This window comes from Eretmochelys imbricata, chromosome 9 (genome assembly GCF_965152235.1).
Source record: "Eretmochelys imbricata isolate rEreImb1 chromosome 9, rEreImb1.hap1, whole genome shotgun sequence".
Taxonomy (NCBI): Eukaryota; Metazoa; Chordata; order Testudines; family Cheloniidae; genus Eretmochelys; species Eretmochelys imbricata.
In genome coordinates, this window is record NC_135580.1 from 72,022,187 (window position 1) to 72,044,484 (window position 22,298).

The window sequence follows — 22,298 nt, forward strand, 5'->3', positions numbered from 1 at the left end:
AGAGCCCCCTCCCACATTGCGAACTGCTCAGCGCCAGCCCAGAGACTGCACTCCCTCCCGAATTCCTACCGCAGCCTGGTGAAAGTGAATGAGGGTGGGGCAGAGTGAGTGACGGAAAGACGGGGAGATGGAGTGAGTGGGTCGGGGCTTTGGGGAAGGGACTGGGCCTCAGGGAAGAGGCGGGATAGATCCTGTGTTGCCCTTAAATTCAAAATGTGATCTTGGGCATAAAAAGTTTGGAGACTACTGATTTAGAGTAAGTGACTGAAAGCAACCTGAATATTTTTGTGATTTTTTATATAAGTAATTTATCACTAAGTCCAATTTGTCTGGGTGGCAAGATAGACTGGAGAGCCTAAGGTGATAGTCTGTGACCCCATGGTAAGACTGTTACAGTGGTCTAGGAGTTCACATTTATTATTGAGTTGATGAAATCTAGTTATAGACCATTCCACTATGGGTGCCTGGCCTGTTTCTCACATTCTGCCCCATCATGAGCCAATCCAGGCAGTGTGTCAGAGATAACGCAGTGATCAGAGTCAGGAGTTCTGAGCAAGTAGGGACTAGGGCTAGAGCAGAGGCAGGCATGGGTTCTGGTAAGGGCCGATGCACAAAGTTGGTCTGGCACAGCTGCAGGTGTGCAACGCATTGAGCAGTCACTATGCTGCCGTTACTACCAGCCTTAAATAAGGAAATGTTGGCCCTTCTGTCCAATCAGAGCACAGTCACTTAGTGAGGGTTTATTGAGCCTAGCCAAGCTTATTGCATTCTTATGTGACTGCACATGGAGCCAACTGAATTCTTAACAGTACCTTGCCTAGCATGCTGTTGACCGTGTGTTGTTAGGGTCACTGGTGAAATTGCCTCAGGAGATTGGGAGCATGAACTTTTTCTTCTGGTTCCCAGGATTGCTCCTCTGGCTCATACCCCTTCCAATCTATCAGATACTGGAGCTTCCTCCTGACCTGTCAGGAGTTGTGGAGATGATCGACTTTGTATTCCTCCTGCCCATGGACAATTGCAGGGGGTCTACCTGGTTGGGGAAGGGCTTGTCAACAAACAGTTTGAAGAGAGAAACATGGAAGATAGGATGAATATTGAGGGATTCTGGGAGCTGAAGCTTGAAGGCCACTGGATTTATTTGTCTGATGATGTGCAAATACCCAGGCATTGGTGGTCAAGCTTGGCTGAAGGACAGTCCATTCTTGGGTTCCAAGTCAAGAGCCAAACCTTATCCCCTACTTCAAGGTTGGGGAAGCCTAGTGCTTTCGATCCACATAAGTTTATGGGTTTCACATAAACTTGATTGTGGCAAAGCTGATCGACAATGGTGGACACGTGGTGGTCTTGGTTTTCTGAAAAAATGAGAACATAATCTAAGTGAATCATCACAAATTTGTGGAAGATGTTGCAGAAGACATTGTTCGTGAAATGCTGGAAGGTAGCGGAGGCATTACAGAGACCAAATGACATGACCAGGTATTCAAAATGGCTGTATCTTCTCCAAACTGCTGTCTTCAATGCCTCCCCCTGTTGGATTCTAACTAGCTTGTATGTTCCATGCACATCTAGCTTCATGAAGACCCAAGCCAAATGGAATCTTTCCAGGAGTTTGTTTATGGGAGGAAGCGGTTATCAATTGTGGATGGTAGTCTTATTTAGGGATCAATAATCAGTACAGGTTGGAGGGAGCCATCTTTCTTAGCCACAAAGAAGATAGGTGTTCCTGTTGGGGAAGGCAATCCCCTTTCACAGATTTTCCTCAAGGTACTCATACAAGGACTGCAGCTCAGGTTGGGATAGGGCATAAATGTATCCAAAACAAACCTCCATTCCAGGTTGAAGGTTGATTGGGCAATTGTACTATGGTGAGGAAGTAGAGCATGTTTTCTTCTGTTTGTCAAATATCTTGGCATATTCTAGGTACTTGGCAGGAGTTCAGGCAATGCTAATGAATCTTCAGTTTGTGACTCTGAATCATTCGAGGGCGGGAGCATGCTGAAGAACATGACCATCTGTCTCCTGGAGCTGGGGAGGCATGCTCATCTGCACCGCAGGGAACAGAAGGATACAGATCACAAGAGGCAGCTGATTCGGGGGTCATGAGTGACATGCCAGGAGATACTACCAGGACTAGCACCAAGTATGAAGTGCAGATTACCTTGAACTGCAAGATCTCTTGTGATCGCCAAGGGTAATGACCTCAGGGGGGACTGTCCGATCCACAATGAGTCCTGAAGAGAGAAGTGACCCATCATAGCCTTGACAAGCTCAGCGAAGTCCTTGCAAAGGATGAGATTTGATGCCCTTTAACCAATTACTGGTCAATGAAGTTGCCAGAAGCACCTGAGTCAACCAATGCTTGAAGTGGACATCTGGCATGGCAGAATGCCGGAGGTGAAGAGGGAGATGGGGAGAGGTAGTTTGCTGGTTAGGAGTTGACATGATTCTGGCAGATAGGCATCAGTGCAATTCACTATGTGGAGGAGGGGAGCACTGTGGGAAGAAGTGGCCCCCTTACTGGGGATGGGCTGTGGCATTTTCCGACCTGCAGGTGGATTGGTCTTTGGTCAGGCACTCTGCTACAAGTTGCCCAGGCATCCCACAATACAGGCACAACCCCAATGCCCAAAGACAGTTATTTTCATCAGCAGAGAGGTGGGGCTGGGCTCAGTCAACTTGCATCAATTCAAAGTCTGGTAGGGCAACTGGGGCACCAGGAGATAGAAGAACTCTGGCTAGCGGAGGTCGGGTGGCATGTTGCTTTTCTTGGGCTGACTCTATTAACCAATGACTCCTAATACAAAGATTAGTTAAGACTTCCACTTTAGGTGGAGGTTACACCCATGCTAACTCATCTTTGATAGAGTTGTAGAGTCCCTGCCTCAACTGGTATCACTGAACAGCTTCATTTCAGTGGGTATCTGCAGCCAGGCATTGAAATTCTGCTGCATATTTGGCAACAGACCCAGGACCTTGCCGGAGGGCATGGAGAACAGTCTCTGCATTACATTTTTAATTAGGATTATTGAAGATGCCTGCTGTTGCCTGTAAAAGTTCTCAAAGTGTTCAGAAAGAGGACTGGACACCTCCAGAAGCGGCGATGCCCATTTAAGGGCCTCTCTGGTGAGCAGAGTAAGTACTAATCCTACTTGGGACTGATCTGTGGGGTAGGACAATGGCAGCAACACAAACTGGAGATGTCATTGCGTAAGGAACCCATGAAACTTGGCATAATCCACATCAAATTTATCAGGCAGCAGCAGCTTGGGCCCACGGAGGACAGAAGACACTCCGTGGTCTTGTACCTGGGCCTGAAATATCACATTCTGATTATGTAGTGCAACAACATGAGCTTGCGGTTCCTGCAAGTCCCCAACAACATCTGAGGTAGGTTGGGCTCCTGCTGGGGCCCTTCTGGAGAGGAGTTCCATGCCATGGGACAAAGTCCCCTCTTATCTTCTAGTGGGTTGCTCAAACTGTAACACACTGAGGTGTAGGTGGGGTATCCTCGTGGTCAGAACAGGAATCTGACCTAGTGGTTGGAGCAGAATCAAAGCAGAACTGGAGTTGTGGTCAGGAGATAAGCCAGTGGTCAGAGCCAGGAGTCAGGAGCCAGACCAGAACTGAAGAGGCAGATCTGGAGTTTTGGTCAGGAGACAAGCCAGTGGTCGTAGCCAGGAGTTGAGAGTTCTGAGGAAGGTAGGAACTAGGTCTGGAGCAGGAGCAGGCTTGGATTAAAGCAAGGGCTGGTACAGGAGGCAGACTTGGCAGAGCTGTGGGTATGGAACACATTGAGTAGCCACTGTGCTGTTGTTGCTACCAGGCTGTTGGCCCTTCGTTTCAATCAGGGAATTATCAATCATCAATTAGTGAGGGCTTAGTGGGCCCTGCCAAGGTCATTGGGTTACTAGGAGATGGCACCCAGAGCCAGCTGAGAGTCTGACATCCATTTAGAAATATTAGAGAAATTTATTTATTGGCGACAGTCCCAGCAGTAATGAATGCTACTTGACAAGTGTTGATAAAGAATTATACAGTCTCATTAGGAAAAATGGATGATGGAGACAGTACCAGAAGAATTTATGGAATGGAAAGTAATCACACATCATATGGAAAGGAAACAAGGAGTGCTGTAGCCTACCCCAAGTAATTTGTAAACATACATTTTATTTCTGAAGTCTATTATGTCTTAGAAAGAGACAAGTTTTGGTAATCCCTAGTTTTAAAATGTATGCATAAGGTTGTAACCATATGAGAACATTTCATCTTATCATGAATGTAGAGATTAATTATGTTTAATGCTTAGAGATGGGCTAAACAGGAAAAACATGCTACACGTTGCCATAATTCCTAGAAGCCATTGGCAGGGATTATCTTTGAGAGTGATCTCTGAGACTGGTATTTCGTTTCCAACTTTGTAATGGTAGGTATAGGTGTGTTATGTAGACACTGTGTTGAGAGATACTTGAATTTTTCCAGGGATGACAGTAACATTTCTAATAATAAATGATTAAATGGAGCATGAAATTACATGCAGTAGTCCCAAACTAGAAGACAGGAATCTTCATGGAAGAGAAGTGGTTGTTATTATTAAGGTCATTTTGGTAAAGCTATCATACCTCTAGTGTGTAACCAGATGGGATGGCCCGTGTTATAGCATAATGGCAGTAGATGCTAGTATTGGACTACTTGTGTTGTTCCCTCAGACATGTGAGACACATTGTTCTCAATCACTTTCAATATAGTGATGTTACACCCCCAAAGACAGTTCTGTCTTGCTGGTGCTATGACATTTTTATTTTCAAAAATATTGAGTTAGGACAATGGTGGTGTACTCTGGGCGGGGGAGGGGCAAGGGATGGGGGGAAGCATTGTACTATAGTGTTTGGCATACACAAATACATAACATATTCATGTGTATACACTCAGGGAAGAGAATTGTCAGTAAAGGTAGTTCTAGCCTATCTGTCATTTTGACGTTCACTGTGTTTATGGTATGTTGAAACAAATTAAAAGGTAGGGAAACATTATTCGAAAAGGACACTTAGGAACACAGCTTTAATGAACTGAAGAGTTGTACAGAAAAAAATAATGATTTGTATAAATCCACAAAGTTTTATTACTATAAAACTATTACTGTACTGGAAATTGATATAAGTATTAATTATCCTTAAATGAAGCTACAAATACAAAGTTCAACAGACTAGTCAACCTACTGTGGATTAGGGGAAAGATTGTGTATAGCAAAAGTTCATGAACCTATTTCACACCTGCTAAAAATCCGGTTGATGTAAGATTACTCATCTAGTAATAATTGAAACCTATTGTAATTCTATTTTACTAATTTATGTTTTAACTGTCTGGTGTGCAGGTAGTTCACTGCTTGGGTTTCAGCATATGTTACTCATTGAAGTCTGGAAGTGCTCTGGGAGTTTTGGATTACCACCTGGAAGTTGTACCCCCTTCTTCCTGCTGATAAAATCTAGCAAGGTGATAGTAGGTCCTTTGCTGGAAGAGATTGTTGATGCTTCTCTTCATGAAGGCAGAGTGCCAATATCTCTTAAAGAAACAATGTTTAAGCTCTTGGCCAAGAAACTATCCCTTGAAGCTAAGAATTTTGCCAATCGCTGCCTTTCTTTAGGGAATAATTTTGAGTTGGTTTTGGGATGGCCACTCTAGCAATGGCTGCAGTCCTCAGATTCCCTTGGCCGCTCTCTGGCTGACTTTTTAGCCTAGCACTGGTTTCACTGATATTCTCTCTTGATGATGTACAAAGATCCAGCATCTGCATCCAATTCTCTTAAAGCAGATTTTGAGGCTGCTGATATGCCTGTGGATTCTTGCAGCAGTGGGTATAATTGCATTTGAATGACTGATTTTTTTAAAAATTTGTTTTCCTGAGATAATCCATAGGGTACTATTGGGCCGTTGCTCTTTTCTGCCAAGGATACTCTCCAACAGGATACCAAGAGTTTTATTTTGTTCACTTCTCTGATTAAGTACATATATGAAACCATTAGTGAAGGTAGGGATACAGAGTAGCCTGTCATCTCTCCAGAGTGTGTATGAGAGACACTTCCACATCTCTGTCTCATTGGAGACAGATTTGGTAGTCAATCGATTCACTCTCTGTCTAGACACAACTGGGACCTGATTAATAGCTGACTATTGAAGGGTAAATCCACGTAATGTTTGGAGTCTGGCTGGAGGAAACAACCAAAATAAACAGTAGATCTGATTTTAGCTCCCTTGATTGATGGAGTTCGTTTCCTTTTGGTAGGCAGGTTCACAACCTGGGGGTTTTGTTAAATTCTCAGATGCTTCTGGATGTTCATATAGCAGCAGTGATCAAAAAGCTTTGTTATGTCTTTGCTTGGCCAGGAGTAGAGCTGGTCAAAAATATTTCCATCAGAAAATACTGTCAATTTTTGCACAATGTTTTACTGAAATTTTTTGAGAAAATTTGAATCAAAATGGGGTATTTAATTTTGATGTTCATTTTGAGCTTATCGTCTTGGTTTATTTCTTTCCAACATTTTATTTCATTTGGATTTGATGTGGAATTTTTTCAGTGTACTGTGCTTTGTCTTGTCACATGTAACCCTGTGTCCTTTTTTGTTGTTGGAGTAGTGCACATTGTTTCAGATTGGTTCTGTTTTACCATTGTGATGACATGGTGAACAGCATCTTTCAGATAGTAGCAAGCCCCGACTTTGGGTGAGGCTGTGATTGCAGGACATGCATCTTTGAAGAAAGAGAGCAGTGATTACTAGGCACTGTGTCTATTTGTGACCCCCACAGGTCCTATATGCTGTTACGAAGAAAGGCATATTTATTGATTTTGCCTCACAAACCCACTCTTCTCTTCCTTCCTACTGCTTTCCCCCATTCTGAATGATGAAAAGAGGGAGTGGAAGTGGTTCAAGTCACACTGAAGTTGTCTGACTCCCTCACAAACAAACAAGTTTTTTTTTCTGATGCTGCTCCTAATACAAGTAAGTTGCACCATCCCTCACACAGGTCCCATATGAGAGCTGTGTTAATGGATCCAAAAGGCCCCAGCATGAGGCTGCTCAGAAGTAGCATTCTTCTATGTAGCAATTTGGGGTGGGAAAAAGACCAACACTCGAGGCTTGCACTAGCTCAGTAGAGAAAGTGTTGTGGAAGCTCCATGCCATGAATCCCAGGAAGTGAAGGGAGAGAAACCAGATTGCCTAGAGGGGCCGTCAGCAGAATTAATTTTGTCTCAGGCAGACATCTCCTCGGGAGGAGGAGGTTAGTGTACTCTGGTTAATCAAGTACTATATGAGGTTGTTTCTCTTCTATAGGCTGACTCCCAGTGGGCCAATGCCTTAGACCATCAGCTAAAGCTCTCTCTAAGTCTTTGCTTCATTACTTCAGTTCTAGAAAGGTTTCAATTACTAGTCACAACTTCCTTCTCTGCTGAACATGGTTTTGATGGGAACACGAGTGGGAAAGGTAGTGCTCCCACATTGCATTTCTCTGAGTTGCAACCATGACCGCACATCAGCCCACTCCTGCAAGATGCATTAACCAGACATCCTCCTGGGTTAGGCAACATTTCACAGTTGATGCTAGGAACAGTCCCAGTGCCACTTGCCAACTATGAAGATATAGGGTCACTCTGAGCTATGACCCCAAAAGGCTGGGGTGGAACATAATCACAGAGCACATGCAGCAGTTGGGCTAGCTCAGGAGAAAAGCAAACAAGGACTGGGTCCACTACAGAGCAAAGGTTGACACCAGCAATGTTTTCCATGGTATTATCAGCTGAATCTCCCAGCAATATTCCACAGACCACAGCAGAGTGTGTTCGGGGGGGCAGAAATATGATCACAAATACCCTACGCTATGTCACTAACCATTACATATGAGAGGATGCTGGCTATGGACATGCTTCCTTCTCTCCTCGTGGATAGAGGATAAGGGCTTCAGAGGCCTTATGGCTACAGCTGCTCCCAAGGGGGGAGATGCCTTCCACTCTTTCTATTTTGCTAAAAAGACCAGATCTGTGTGCTGCTGTGGGAACTGCAGCACAGAATGCCCTGGGATATCTGCGAAGAATGGATGGTGTAACTGATTACATATCTGTTACACCCCACTGAGTGAGCAGCAGCATAAAGGCTAGCAGCAGCACTAGGAACTTGTACACTCTCATGTGACAGCCCACCACTCTTTGCTTATGTTACGAACACAGCATACCTCCAGAATCAAATTATTTCCAGACAAATTGTGTGCTGTGGTGGAGGAGTGGCGAAGGCTATACACCCTCCATGCTGGGTTTGTGGCAACAAATAATGCATTAAATATTGCAAAAGTAGGGCAGGAAGAGGCTTTCCAACGTGTCCCTTGCTTCATTCACTGACCTTAATGGTTGTGAGGCAATTGCTGGAGAGCAATGCCTGGGTGAAGGCACTATGTCAGTGGCCAGGAAGATCTGTTGCCATTTCAGCTGGTACAGTGCAGCATACCACATACTTAGCTAAGGGGGACACTTTCTCTGTCTCACCAGCAGATGAAGCAAAAGGTGGGGACCACGTGGAACACCACCTTTCACAGGCTGGAACATCTGTCTAAGCAGATAGTAGGAGTGATAGCATTCTACATCCCTAGCTCCAGACAAGCATAGACAGACATTAGCCTCCATTTGTCACCTTCCCACTGGTCGTTCATGGTAACTCTGATAGATGTTTTAAGTTACTTGGAAGTCACAAAGCTAGCCAGCAGGGATGACGCTGGAACTAGCCACGTAATTCTCTTACAGTATCTGTTGGGGAGAAAACTGACCTACACGAAGAGGTCTAAAGTGTGATGACAGTCGTGAATCCTTGGTAGATGGGAATCATGCTGTCTGCTCTTCTAGGAATATGCCACCTCCACATCATCGGGGAGCAGAAGCACTACTTGATGGGAACATATCTAGAACTCCGAGTCAAAAGCATCATGGTTTCCATCCTCCCAGGTAACAGGCAGGCAGGTCCCACTTGTAAGGAAGGCTGAACATCACGGTGACTGAAGTCATTGCTCCTGGCCCTCTAAGACATGGGCAGCAGCATGCTCATCACTAGGAATTAGCTGATGTACTCAGGGTAAAATCCTCATATATAGATGCAAGAACATTTTGAATTATTCCTTGTGAGAGAGGATGGGATGGTTGAGGAAGAAAAGTCTACATTTTGTGGGTTTGGGCAAGTGCTTTAACTGTCGATATTGTTTGTAACAATGATGCTTTTGTATGTGTACCTAGAATTATGGGTAAATGCACTTTAAATTGAAACATAAATGTGCTGGTCTGTAGATTCTCCAGGCTAATGGCCTCAAGTAAGATTAACTAGAAATTAATGTAATAATATTTTTCATTATCTCTGGTGTTCTATTTGGTATACTGAAGGTGAATTAACTGCTTTCTTATTACTCTCCCTTACCTCCTTTTCATCCTTATACTTCTCTTTCCAAATATGGAATGTAGGTAACACAAAAAACATGATTCAATGAGAACTAATTACAAAATACAAGAGTGGGTGGTACCAATTTGCATTGTTGGAGCTTGAAAGTTTCAAGTTTAACATATTTTCTGGTGACTTATTTATTCACATATTCCATAAAATGCAGAATTACCCATGAGGCATCCAAGACAAAGAAGATGCCAAGAGACTAATGTGTTTGCATTTCTAAGTTTCCTTGGAGTGACTACAAATACAGTATAATTTAGAGTGGAACAATATGTCTGTATTATTATTATTATTATTTTATTAACAACAATAATTTACTTTGCCTATTGTAGTTTGGCCTCAGCAAAAAAAAAAAAAGGACATGACGTGTGTTTAGGGGAATGAAAGGAAACAGGCTGCAATTTCAGATGACATAAATATATATAAATATCCATAAATTGTCACTCATCAAATCAAATTCCTGTGTTAACTCTCCATATTAAGCCTTGTATGCCGACAGATTTCCCAGTGCTCACTCTTTGGGAGGATCAATCCTTAAGCTCTAAATCCTCAAACTACCCCTTTTTCCAGAGTCAGTCTTCAGTGCAGGGTTGCTTTAAAAATAAAATGTCCCCAGTCTACTTTTGGACTGTTTACTCCTTGCACCAGGGACTAACACTTCTTGAATGCCTGAAAAATGCCAAACATTTGATGGCCTGAGGAGATAGCTCTTGCTTTTGGTGACAGATGTCCTGGATTTAAACTTGATATCCTGTGGCAAGGGCTAAATCTATGGCACCACTATAGAATTAAGAGAATAGTGGATTTTTTCATTTGGGGGTCGAACTGAAAAATCCAAAAGATATTCTGGTTGGGTTTTCATATTTTGTTTTTAGTTTTTCATTTTCATTTCACATAAATTTTCAGGTGTTTTTCACCCCTTCTCAAAATCAGCTATTTTTTTTAAACAAAACTCCATTTTAAAACAGTCAGAATGTTTAGTTTCAAAGCTGTTGAACTGAACCGTTTCAGAAATGTTAAAATGGAAGAGTTTGGCACTGCCTAAAAAAATAGTGTTATTTTTTTCCCCGCAAGCTGAAACTATTACTTTAATTCACAAAGGGTTTGGTACCATGAAAAATGCATTTTCTGATTAAATTTCTATTAGTTGAAATGGATTTGCCCAGGTCCACTCCTTTTATTGTTGGGGTGAAATTCTTTGGCCTGTGTAATGCAGGAGGTCAGGGTAGGTGACTATAACGGTCCCATCTAGCTTTAAAATATACGATAAATAAATTATAATTGACCAGTATCTCAAAGGAAAAAAATTCTCCCTGATCTTATAAAGAAAAGGAGTACTTGTGGCACCTTAGAGACTAACCAATTTATTTGAGCATAAGCTTTCGTGAGCTACAGATCACTTCATCGGATGCATACTGTGGAAAGTGTAGAAGATCTTTTTATATACACACAAAGCATGAAAAAATACCTCCTCCCACCCCACTCTCCTGCTGGTAATAGCTTATCTAAAGTGATCATTCTCCTTACAATGTGTATGATAATCAAGGTGGGCCATTTCCAGCACAAATCCAGGGTTTAACAAGAACGTCTTGGGGGGGGGGTAGGAAAAAACAAGGGGAAATAGCCCCTACCCCCCGCAAGACGTTCTTGTTAAACCCTGGATTTGTGCTGCAAATGGCCCACCTTGATTATCATACACATTGTAAGGAGAGTGGTCACTTTAGATAAGCTATTACCAGCAGGAGAGTGGATTTGTGTGGGGGGGGGGGGGAAGAAAACCTGGATTTGTGCTGGAAATGGCCCAACTTGATTATCATACACATTGTAAGGAGAGTGATCACTTTAGATAAGCTATTACCAGCAGAAGAGTGGGGTGGGAGGAGGTATTTTTTCATACTTTGTGTATATATAAAAAGATCTTCTACACTTTCCACAGTATGCATCCGATGAAGTGAGCTGTAGCTCACGAAAGCTTATGCTCAAATAAATTGGTTAGTCCCTAAGGTGCCACAAGTACTCCTTTTCTTTTTGCGAATACAGACTAACACGGCTGTTACTCTGATCTCTGATCTTATATGGTTGTTGGCGCTAATATATGCGTATGACCAAGAAACACCTTGAACCCCTTTCAAATTCACACTTACACTTACTTTTTACATTCCAACCACCTTTCAAATTCTCTGAAATAAGGTGTGGATAGGATGTGCTGACACTGAGGTGGGTTGAGCATAGATTTCTATTGCCAACCTTTTAGCTGCCAGCTCTAACCAGCTAAACTGGTGGGACCCAAGCCTACCAGCCACATTTGTTTATCTATTCTTTCTGAATATGCATTTTCCAGAAAATACTATCAGTAGTAGGGTGTGCATATTCCCTGGACATCCGCTTTCTGGTGTGGGAAAGAACATGATTTTTTGTCTTACCACGTAGACGCTGAAGCCAAGAGGGAATCAAATCTGGGAGAAACTAGTGGCACCATGTCCATGTGTGCAATTTCTTTTGTGATTCTATTGTCATGTAGTCTTAGAAATTAAATAATAGTCCTATGCTACATGGTGTGACAGGATCAGGCCAGATGGCTATAGGAGAGTAATAGAAGGCAGATATATTAGCCCCAGGCTAAGTAGATCCCTATTCCCTGGATAAGGTAACAGGGAAGGTTTTTTTTTTTTTTTTTTTGAAACAGAAAGAAAGTTTATTGGTAACGCTTACAGAATTACCAAAGGAAACAAAACAAATATGCAACAAAACAACGCAATCAAGGTATAACACAGCAGCTTTCAGGAGGGAGAAGTGTTCAGGCTAGCCTGGGCCCAGAGCGGGGGGGCTTCCTCGACACTCGTGGTCTTCCACCCTCCTGAGTTACCTGGTGGCCTAGAGCGGGGGGGCTTCCTCGACACTCGTGGTCTTCCACCGCCTCGAGTTACCTAGTGCCACGCCCAGCATCACCGATCCTCCCTCTCCTGAGAGTGCCCGGTAAGATGGGCACGGCTGCGGGGTGGGGGGGGGGTAGACACCCGTGTATTATAGGACCCCTCCTAGATGACAGGAATGATGGTATCCACAGCGGCAACGGCTGGGGCTGGCGTCTCTCGCTCTTCCCCTCAATCAAAGGGTCAGACAGAGGGAACCGGACGGGGTCACCGAGCAGAGAACCCCAGACAGCGCCCACCGCTCCTCGAAGGCGTCAAGGGAGTCGGTGGATGCCGCCCAGAGGAACTCCGCCCAGATACGTGAATGTACTGAGGATCGGAAAAAGGCTCCACAATCGCAGGACGTTTCGTGGGCCAACCTCCTCTCTCTGGTTTTATAAATGGCTGTTTTAGCCAAAGCTAGGAGGAGGTTGACCAGAAGATCCCACGACTTTGTGGGGCCACGGATGGGAAGTGTATAGATAAAAAGGTGAAGGGAGAAATGAAGCCAGAAGCGTAATAAAATATTTGTAAGGAGCCGGAAAAGGGGCTGCAATCTGGCACACTCTAAATACACATGCGCCAGGGTTTCCCTCACATTACAAAAAGGACAAGTGTCCGGGATGGGGGTAAACCATGTCAGAAACACGCCCGTGCTCACAGCTCCGTGAAGGAGTCGCCAACTGATGTCCCCGACGGGCCTTGGGACCAAGGTGGAATACAGGCTGGCCCACCGAGGTTGCTCACCCTCCAAAGGTGGTAGGAGATCCCGCCACTTTGTATCGGGGCGGGACACCAGGGTGTGGACGTGAAGGGTGTGAAGTGTAAGTGTATATAAGTATTTCCGTGGTGCAATTTGAAAGCTAACCGGCTGCAGTTCGTGCAGCCGGCTTGCAGTGAAAGGGTGAGGGGTTTGTTGGGATCTACGGGGTAGGGGCCCGATGGAAAGGTCCGGCGGGCCTGGGGTAAGGGATGGGCGGGGTGCGCCCTCGCACAAGGCTCGGCTAACATAAGCCCGAGCAGCGGGGGTCAAGGTGGCCTTCACCTCCTGAAGTACGCGCCGGGGGGTACGGAGGCTGGAGAGCCCCATGTGCCGAGCGAGCGTCAGGGGATCCAGCCAGTCTCTCCGGTCGTAGTCCAGGAGGTCTCCGACCCTCGTGACTTCCGCCAGGACCAACCTCTGGCGCACCGAGCGGGACTCTGCCACCTGCACACGGAGCTGGAGGTTGTGTAGCAGGGGCTCCGTGAGGAGATCTGCTCCCACGGTGGCCGCCACGGACCTGGTTGTTAGAAACAGTTTCCAGGTCCGGAGGAGGTCCTGGTAGAAGGCCGGCAGCCCGGAGAGGTCTCGCGGAAAACCCCTCGGAGAAAGATAAAAGAGCTGCCGGTCGTATCGAAGCCCTTGGAAATGGCGCAGGAAGGCGTGCGCCAATATGCTCCACGCCGAACTACTTGCACTATAAAAGAGCCTCTGCAGGGCCTGGAGGCGGAAAACGCAGACCTGAGTGTACAGACACTTCAGGCCCTGCCCTCCTTCCTTCAGGGGTAGATGAAGAACTCCAACAGCGGCCCAGTGCATTCCTGACCAGAAGAACTCTAGAATCAATCTCCGGAGGTGGGTCCGGACGGGGCCAGGGTGTTGAGCCGGTACCAGAGCGTGGACAGGACTAGTTGGTTAAGCACCAGTGCTCTCCCTCGGAGGGAGAGACATCGGAGTAGCCTCGTCCATCTCCGGATCCGCTCTATCACCCCGCCCTCTAAATTTTGCCAGTTCTCCTGTGGGGAAGGATGCGTGGCGGAAAGGTAAACGCCGAGATAGAGCAGTGGACCCGCACTCCACCGGATGGTCTGAAGTGCGGGTGGGAGGGAGCTTACCTGCCGCCAGTCCCCCACCGCCAAGCCAGAGCTCTTGACCCAGTTGACTCGGGCGGAGGAGGCTGCCGAATAGATTGCTTGGCATGCCTCCACTCGCGCCAAGTCGCCCGGGTCCTGGACCACGAGGAGTACGTCATCGGCGTACGCCGACAGGACCAGCCGCAGCTCCGGCTCCCGCAGCACCAACCCTGTCATCCTCCTGCGGAGGAGACAGAGGAAAGGCTCGATCGCCAGAGCGTACAACTGGCCCGAGAGGGGTCACCCCTGCCGCACTCCTCGCCCGAAGCTGACCGGTTCAGTCAGGGTCCAGTTGAGCCTAACCAAACACTCCGCAGAGGCATACAGCACCCGGAGAAAACTCACAAACTGAGGTCCAAATCCAAACGCCTGCAGAGTGCCCAGGAGGTACCCATGGTCTACTCTATCGAACGCCTTCTCCTGATCAAGAGACAGGAGGGTGAACGATAGACCATCTCTCCGCCCGAGTTCCAAAAGGTCTCAGAGTAGAAAGAGGTTATCGAAAATGCTGCGACCCGGGACAGTATAGGTCTGGTCTGGGTGGACCACGTCCGCCATCACGGACCCTAGCCGTAGCGAGATTGCTTTCGCTACGATTTTGTAATCCGTGCTAAGGAATGAGACGGGACGCCAGTTTCGTAGATCGCGGAGGTCCCCCTTCTTCGGCAGCAAAGCGAGCACCGCTCGCCTGCATGACAGAGGGAGGACCCCGCTCTGCAAGGACTCAGCCCAGACGGTGACTAGGTCTGGGCCGAGAATGTCCCAGAACGCGCGGTAAAACTCCACGGTCAGCCCGTCCATGCCCGGAGATTTATTGGTGGGCATGCGACGGAGGGCTTCCGAGAACTCGGCCAGGGTGAGAGGCAACTCTAGTCGGTCTCGGTCGCCCACGCTGACTGTGGGGAGTTCCTCCCAGAGCACCTCGCAAGCGTCAGGATCGGTCGGGTCCGGGGAGAAAAGGCTTGTGTAGAAGTCACGGGCCCTCCCACACATCTCCTCCGGATCCGTGAGGGGGGTGCCGTCTTCCGCAAGAAGGCAGGTGACGTGTTTCTTGGCCCCCCCTCGTTTTCTCCAGGGCATAGAAGAAGCGGGAGCCGCGGTCCATCTCCCGAAGGAGGCGGATGCGGGACCGAACGAAGGCACCTCGGGCCCGGTGGTCCTCAAGGGCCCGGAGCTCCTCCCGCTTCTCCCGGCACGCTCCGCAGAGGGACGGGTCCTCGGGATCGGCGGCCAGGCGCCTCTCCATCTCTAAGACCTCCCGTTCCAACTGCTCTATCGCCGCATTTCGCCGTCGGCTGGTGCCCCGAGTGTAGTCACGGCAGAAGAGCTTGGCGCGCACCTTCCCGAGATCCCACCATCGCCGCACCGAGGGAAAGGCACGCCACTGCTCTCGCCAGGCCAGCCAAAACTCCCGGAAGGACATCACAAAGCTCTCGTCCTCCAACAGGCTGTTATTAAAGTGCCAATAGGCCGGCCCCGGTCTCTCTGCACGGAGGGAGACCATTACGGTGACTAAATGATGATCGGAGAATGGGGCCAGCCGAATGGTGGAGGAGTGGGCCTGTGAAAGATGGAAACGGGATAAGTAAATACGGTCCAACCGAGAGTGGTGTGACCGATGGGCCTCCACCCGGACAAAGGTGAAGGTGGAGGTGTCATCTGGGTGATAGTCACGCCAGACGTCCACTAGGGAGTGATGGTCAACTATCCCTTGGAGAATATTCACAGCGGCTGGACTCGGTTCGGCCCCTGAGCGGTCCCGTTCCTCGAGGGTGGTGTTAAAGTCCCCTCCCAGGACCAGGCACTCGTGGGAATCCAGGGTGCCGAGAAAGTCGGACACCTGCTGATAAAATTGCGGCCGCCTGGAGCTCATTTGCGGGGCATAAATGTTAACAAGATTAACAACGAGCCCTTCCATACGGACTCGAAGGTTGCAACAGGTGGCCCGGCACGGCCTCGTTGACCCCTAGCACCTCAGGCCGTAGGTTGGGGGAGAACAGGGTCGCCACTCCAGCTTGCCAGGTCGCGAAGTGGCTAAAGTATACCCCGTCCCCCCACTCCAGCCGCCACCTGTCTTCGGCGGCCGGGTCCGTATGGGTCTCCTGCAGGAAAACTACAGAGTACCTCCCTTCCCGAAGGTAAGAGAGCACCTGGGACCTGCGGAGAGCCATCCTACAGCCCCTGGTATTCAGGGACGCAATAATAAGAGGCGTCATGTGGAGGGCTGGGGGGATGGGGGCCTCGTATTGGCGGGGGTGTTCAGGGCCCCCGGCGGGTTGCACAGCAACCCGTGACCCATCCCGTGGGTGAGTAGATCGCGTCGGAAGCTGCGGGCTCGCTCGTAGGCCGCAGCACCGCGCCTTCCTTGCCCCCTGCCCTCCTTTATAAGGGCCCTTGTGGCCTGGAGGAGTTGATCAAAGTCCCCCCATAGCTGAAGAGCCAGCTGTGCCCTATCGCGGGCGCCACGGGTGTGCTCTAGGAACTTCCGTAGCGCATGCCGCAGCTCATGGGGGGGTGGGGTTACAATTCCCGAGGTGTTCCCTGATGGGCTTCTTAATACAGCCTCGTGGTCCGCTAAGGCGGGTAGACAGGGTGCGGACCACCGATGGGGCGTCTGACAAGCTGGGGTTATTAAATTCATTTCACGCCTTGGGGTGGAGGGGGATGGCAGGGGAAAAATTGCCACTCCTAATGGGTCGCGGCTAGAAAGTGCAAAGACTGCTCCCTGGGAGGAATCTGCGAAAGGCGGAAAGGAAATAACCCCAGGGGCGGCATTAACATTGCAGGAGGAGGGAACTTGGGCAGGGGCAGGGGTGGGGGCAGGGGCAGGGGTAAGGCTCTGGGGTGCAGGAGGCAAGCAGCTAAAGGAAAGTGCCTCCTGAGCAGAATCAAGGGTTAAGGGGTAAGGGAGGGGGCTCCCAATAATGCTAGGTGCTGGCTCCATGGTGGTCTTAGCGGCCATGGCATCAGGTGGTGGACCACCTTCTGCAGGGTGCTCACCCGGGAAGGCAATTAGGGGGAGGGAGCATGGGGAAAGGGAGGCTGGGGTAAGGCTGCCCAGCTCGAGGCCAGCCGGCAGCAAATCATCCCCTCCCTGGGTGACAGGGGTCAAATCTAGGGCCTCAATCTCCGCGTACACGGGGGAGAGGCCAACTCCTGCCACCCCGGGGGCCTCTCCTCTGGAGCCCGCCTCAACGGTCGCCCCGGGGTCCGCGGGGGGTTCGGGTAATGTCCAGGCAGAAGGGGCATCCTCAGAAGTCTCGGAGGGGAGGGTCTCCCGTAGAGGGGGGATTCTACCCTCCAATGCCAGTCCGTCTTCCCCTCCCGACACCAGCGGATGGATCTCGCTCGTGGCCGTGGCGGGAGGCTCAATATCAGTGCCTCCTTTCCTGGTCTTCCGGGGGGCTTCCGCGTCGGGTGGATGCAGCGGAGCTCGAGCCTTCCGCTTGCCTCGCTTCCCCTGGACTAGGGTCCAGCCCTCCAGAGCATCATCTGGGGGCTGGTTAGCAGGGCTCGTGTCGGGGGGCGGAGGCAATGGTTTAGGGGTTCGGGGAGGTAGCGGTGAGGCAACATGAGGGGCGGGGGTTTCTCCTTGGGGAGGGCCCTCTCCTATACCCGATAATATCCTTGCCACACCCTCCTCCACAGGCTCTGTTGGATTGGTACTAGCAAGGGTGGAACTCCCTTGCTCGCCCGGGCGTTGTAGGGAAAGTATCTCTTGGGCCCGGACGGGAGCAGCGATGGGTCGAGTAGGAGGAGGGTTGGTTTCAGGTGCTGGGCAGCCAGGGGCATCGGCAGCGACGGGGCCGATGTCCTGCCGGGTCCCAGGGGTTTTGGGTGCCCCTCCCCCCCGGGCCAAAGGGCAGTCTCTGCGGACATGCCCCGCTGAACGGCAGAGGTAACACCGGGCCTCTCCGGTAGAATAAAAGACCCGATAGCGGGCTCCCTGGTAGGGGACTAGAAAGGACCCCTCAAGCGCCTCTTCGTCACGCGCCCCTGCTGGTGGTAGAAGCTGCACTTGCCGGCGGAACGAAAAAATGTGACGGAGGGTGGGGTCCTTGCAGCCCAACGGGAGAGGGCTGATGACAGAGACAAGTTTCCGCAGGGTGGAAAGAGCGGGTAACAGGGCAGCATTGGGTAGGAAGGGAGGAACGGAGGTAAGGACGAGGCGAACGCCCAAATCTTCTAACGGTTCTAGGGGGACAAACACCCCTCCCACCGTCAGGCCCCTCTCTACCGCCTCCTGGGCGGCATCCTCCAAGGCTAAGAAGAAAACGACCTTCCCATACATCTTGGAGGCTGCCACAATAGCCATGGGTCCTACCACCTTCGCCAACGCCTGCACGTATGTCTCCACGTGGGGCGAGGCGGGCACCAGGAGGCAACGGACACCGTGCTTCCTGGTCAAGGCGGGGAAAGGGCCCCGGCCGCTGGTGATGGTGGCGGAGGCGGGGGGGGCGAGATGACGAGGCGGCAGGCAGGGGGGAGTCCGTTACCGCTCGGGCATACGTCCTGGTGGCCGGGGGAGGGACAATCACAGAGCTGGTGGAGGGAAACGCAGAGAGGGGCGCCACGGTTGATGACGAGGCCACAGCGGTGTGGGCAGCCCCTGCCATGGAGGGCTCAGTGGTTTTAGCGGGGCCCTTTCCTTTCCACCCGCCCTGGCCCTTCCGGCGAACCGGGGGGGGTTTCCTAGAATCTGGGGGGGCGGTGGGTGCAGCAGCAGCAGCAGCGATCACCCTGGTGCCTCCTGCTACCGGTGCCCCAGCAGGGGGGGTGGCAAATTTCTTGACAATAGTGGTAGGGGGGGGACCTTGGGGGTCGGGCAGGGGTGGTGGTGGGGGAGGGACAACTAATTTTGTTGAAGCAGTCTCGCCCCTCTCGTTCCCTGCCATTGTGAGCAGGGAGAGACAGGAAGACACCGGAAGGAGGAGGGGGGAGGGGAGAAGGCGAAGTAGCCCCTCCTTCCGCTAGGCTGCGGGCAGGGAGGGGGGGAATGCCGAGGGGGTTAAACTGGGGGAGGGGAGGGAAAACAAAATCGGGGTCCAGTAATAGGGGCAAGCTGTGGGATAAGCAATCCGGGGGGGGCGGGTGCAGACCCACACACGTTTGTCCAAAGAGTCTCGGTTGGTCGGCTGTTCTGTCCGGTCCGGAAGGCAAAGTTCAAAGCGAACAGCTGGATCCGAAGGGAGATGGCTGGTTGCCAGCAGGGACAGACGGCGGGGGGCCGTGACAGTTGTAATAACGATGGGGAGGGTGGGGGCACCGATGGATCGGGGGTGGGGGTCTCCACGCCACACCCCCTGTGCCGCCACAAACGCGAGTAATCACAGTCAAACTCCCCCCCACGAGAGTATAATTCAGAAAATTACTCAGTCTTACGGCCCTCTCACGATGATTTATATTATTTCTTCTGTCTGATGAATCTTCTTCACCGGCTGTGTTGGCTGTGTTCCAAGCCCTCCGGCATGTTAAGAATGTTGTAAAGTCCGAGCTGCTGGCAAAACGGCTGGGTCTGGGGGTTTCCACTCCCCCCTCCGGACAGCAAATCGGCAATCTTCCCCCCCCTCCTCCGGGGGCTCAGCTGAGGCAAATAGCTGCGCCCGAAAGCAGGCGTGGGGGGGGCGGGTGCTGGCAAAGGACGTAGACGGAAAAAAAAAACAAAGAATCAAGAAAAAACAAAAAAAGTGTCTGGCCCGGTCTGGGGGGGACTAAGGCAGGTGCAAAAAGTAAGAAAAATCCGGGCCAGGGGGCTTTAGGAAAGAATAGAAAGCAGATAGCTGAGGAGCAAGCGAGGGACGTTCCGTTTCCCAACAGGGAAGGTTCCAGAACAATCAGGAACCTTCTGGAGACAATTAGGACAGACAGGCTGATTGGCTGCAGGTGTTCTAATCAAGAAGCTGCTAGAATCAATTAAGACAGGCTAATCAGGGCACCTGGGTTTAAAAAGGAGCTCACTTCAGTTTGCGGTGTGCGTGTGAGGAGCTGGGAGCAAGAGGCACTAGGAGCTGAGAGTGAGAATGTGGACTGTTGGAGGACTGAGGTGTGCAAGCATTATCAGACACCAGGAGGAAGGTCCTGTGGTGAGGATAAAGAAGATGTTGGGAGGAGGCCATGGGGAAGTAGCCCAGGGAGTTGTAGCCGTTACACAGCTCTTCCAGGAGGCACTCTAGACAGCTGCATTCCACAGGGCCCTGGGCTGGAACCTGGAGTAGAGGGCAGGCCTGGGTTCCCCCCAAATCCTCCCAACTCCTGGTTAGACACGGGAGGAGTCGACCTGGACTGTGGGTTCAGAAAAACGGCCAAGCTGAGGGCTGCCGTGAAGCTCCAAGGCGAGCAAATCCGCCAATAAGCGTAAGACCCACCAAGATAGAGCAGGAACTTTGTCATAATGGCTACTGTACTACTGTCCAGAACAAATTTTATCAGGAAACAAATTCCAGCTGCAATTTAAACATTTGTTTTCCAGGAATATTTACCCAAACAAAACTTTAATCACCCAGATGTTTGTGAAAAGAAAATATAAAAGGAATACAAAAATGGCAAATTGAAATTCAGATTCTAAATCACCAAAATGTTTTAAATTATTTTTTCCCACTATTGACTCTCATTTAATGGTAAGGCTAATTTGCTCTCCATTAAATTGGAAAATGGCTCCCTTTCCTCAGTGGGTGACATGAAAACATCAAATATATTTATGCAGTTGTTTCTCAAATACATATCCTGTTGGTTGGGATTTTTCTCACCTCTAGGTATGGGAAGTCAAGGGGGTAAAATTCTCATTGACTTCAATGGGATCAGAGATAGATCAACACAGAGCTTTTGAAAGTCCAACTCTGTGTTCTTTTTGGTGCAGCCAGACAACAGATTATATTTCCAAAATGAAAAAGCTCCTTGTATGACATCATTAATTTATGGTGTGTATTTATTGTTCGAGAGTAATGAATGGTCTGATATGATATTGATTATGAAAATTAAAGTATGTAAGGGACCTCAGAGCATGGCATAGGTGTTTGTATATGCTTTATGAATAAATAAGTAATCCCTACCTCACATGTCAATGAAGATGCTAGAAAATAATCATGTGAAAAGTGAACAAAATGCCAAAAGAATTAAAAATATTCCTCTAAAATGTAACAGAGATTGTTTTCCTATTTGGTTTCCTTGTTAACCTTTATTTTGAAAGAGATGCCAGGGGTCTTAATAAGTTCAGATTATATCTGGTTCACCTGGGTATTTAATGTCTTATGTGACATTGAAGATCTCTTTCAGTCTCTGGAGATCTCTATGGTATGCCTAAACACTGTGCTTAACTTTGAATGCCCTTGCTCTTGTGGGTGTGACTTAGACCCCTGGTATTACTGAACACACAGTCGATTTTTTTGTCTGTGAATAAGATCTTTTTTTTTTTCTACTGATAGAAAATAAGACTGTAAATCCCAGTGGTGGGACTTGAAAAATTGGGTTTGTGTGGTTAAAATCTTCTGAAAATTCTATAAAGCAGCATGAGACATTGTTCTATTCAATTTCTAGCTATTGATCCAACCAAATGCTTGTTTGGAGATTGCCTTTACAGCTTTAGTTGAACATAAGAAATACTTCTCTCTTTAGAGATAGGGTGGGTTGGGATTTCATTTACAAGGGATACATATGATGTATACGGATTTCTCATGCTGAGGTCAATAAAGGAGTTTTGCCCTTGAAAAAAGTATTGTACACCTCCCAGCTGCAGAGCTTGCTTATGTGTTAATTGCAAAAAGGATGGTGAACAGCTGACAATTGGGAAGATAAATGCCTTGACTAGCTGAGGAAAATAGTTCTGATTAAAGATATGTCAAACAAGGCAGCCTGCTGGTGTATCAGATGCCCTGTGAGAAAACTAACACTGGAATAGATTCAAAGCTGTAAGTGTCAGATTTTAGGCCAGAGGAGATTGAGACTGTCATAAAAAGAGAACTATCGTTATGAAGGGAGACATGAGCTGACCTAGTCTCTCTGCATCCTTACAGGCTAACCC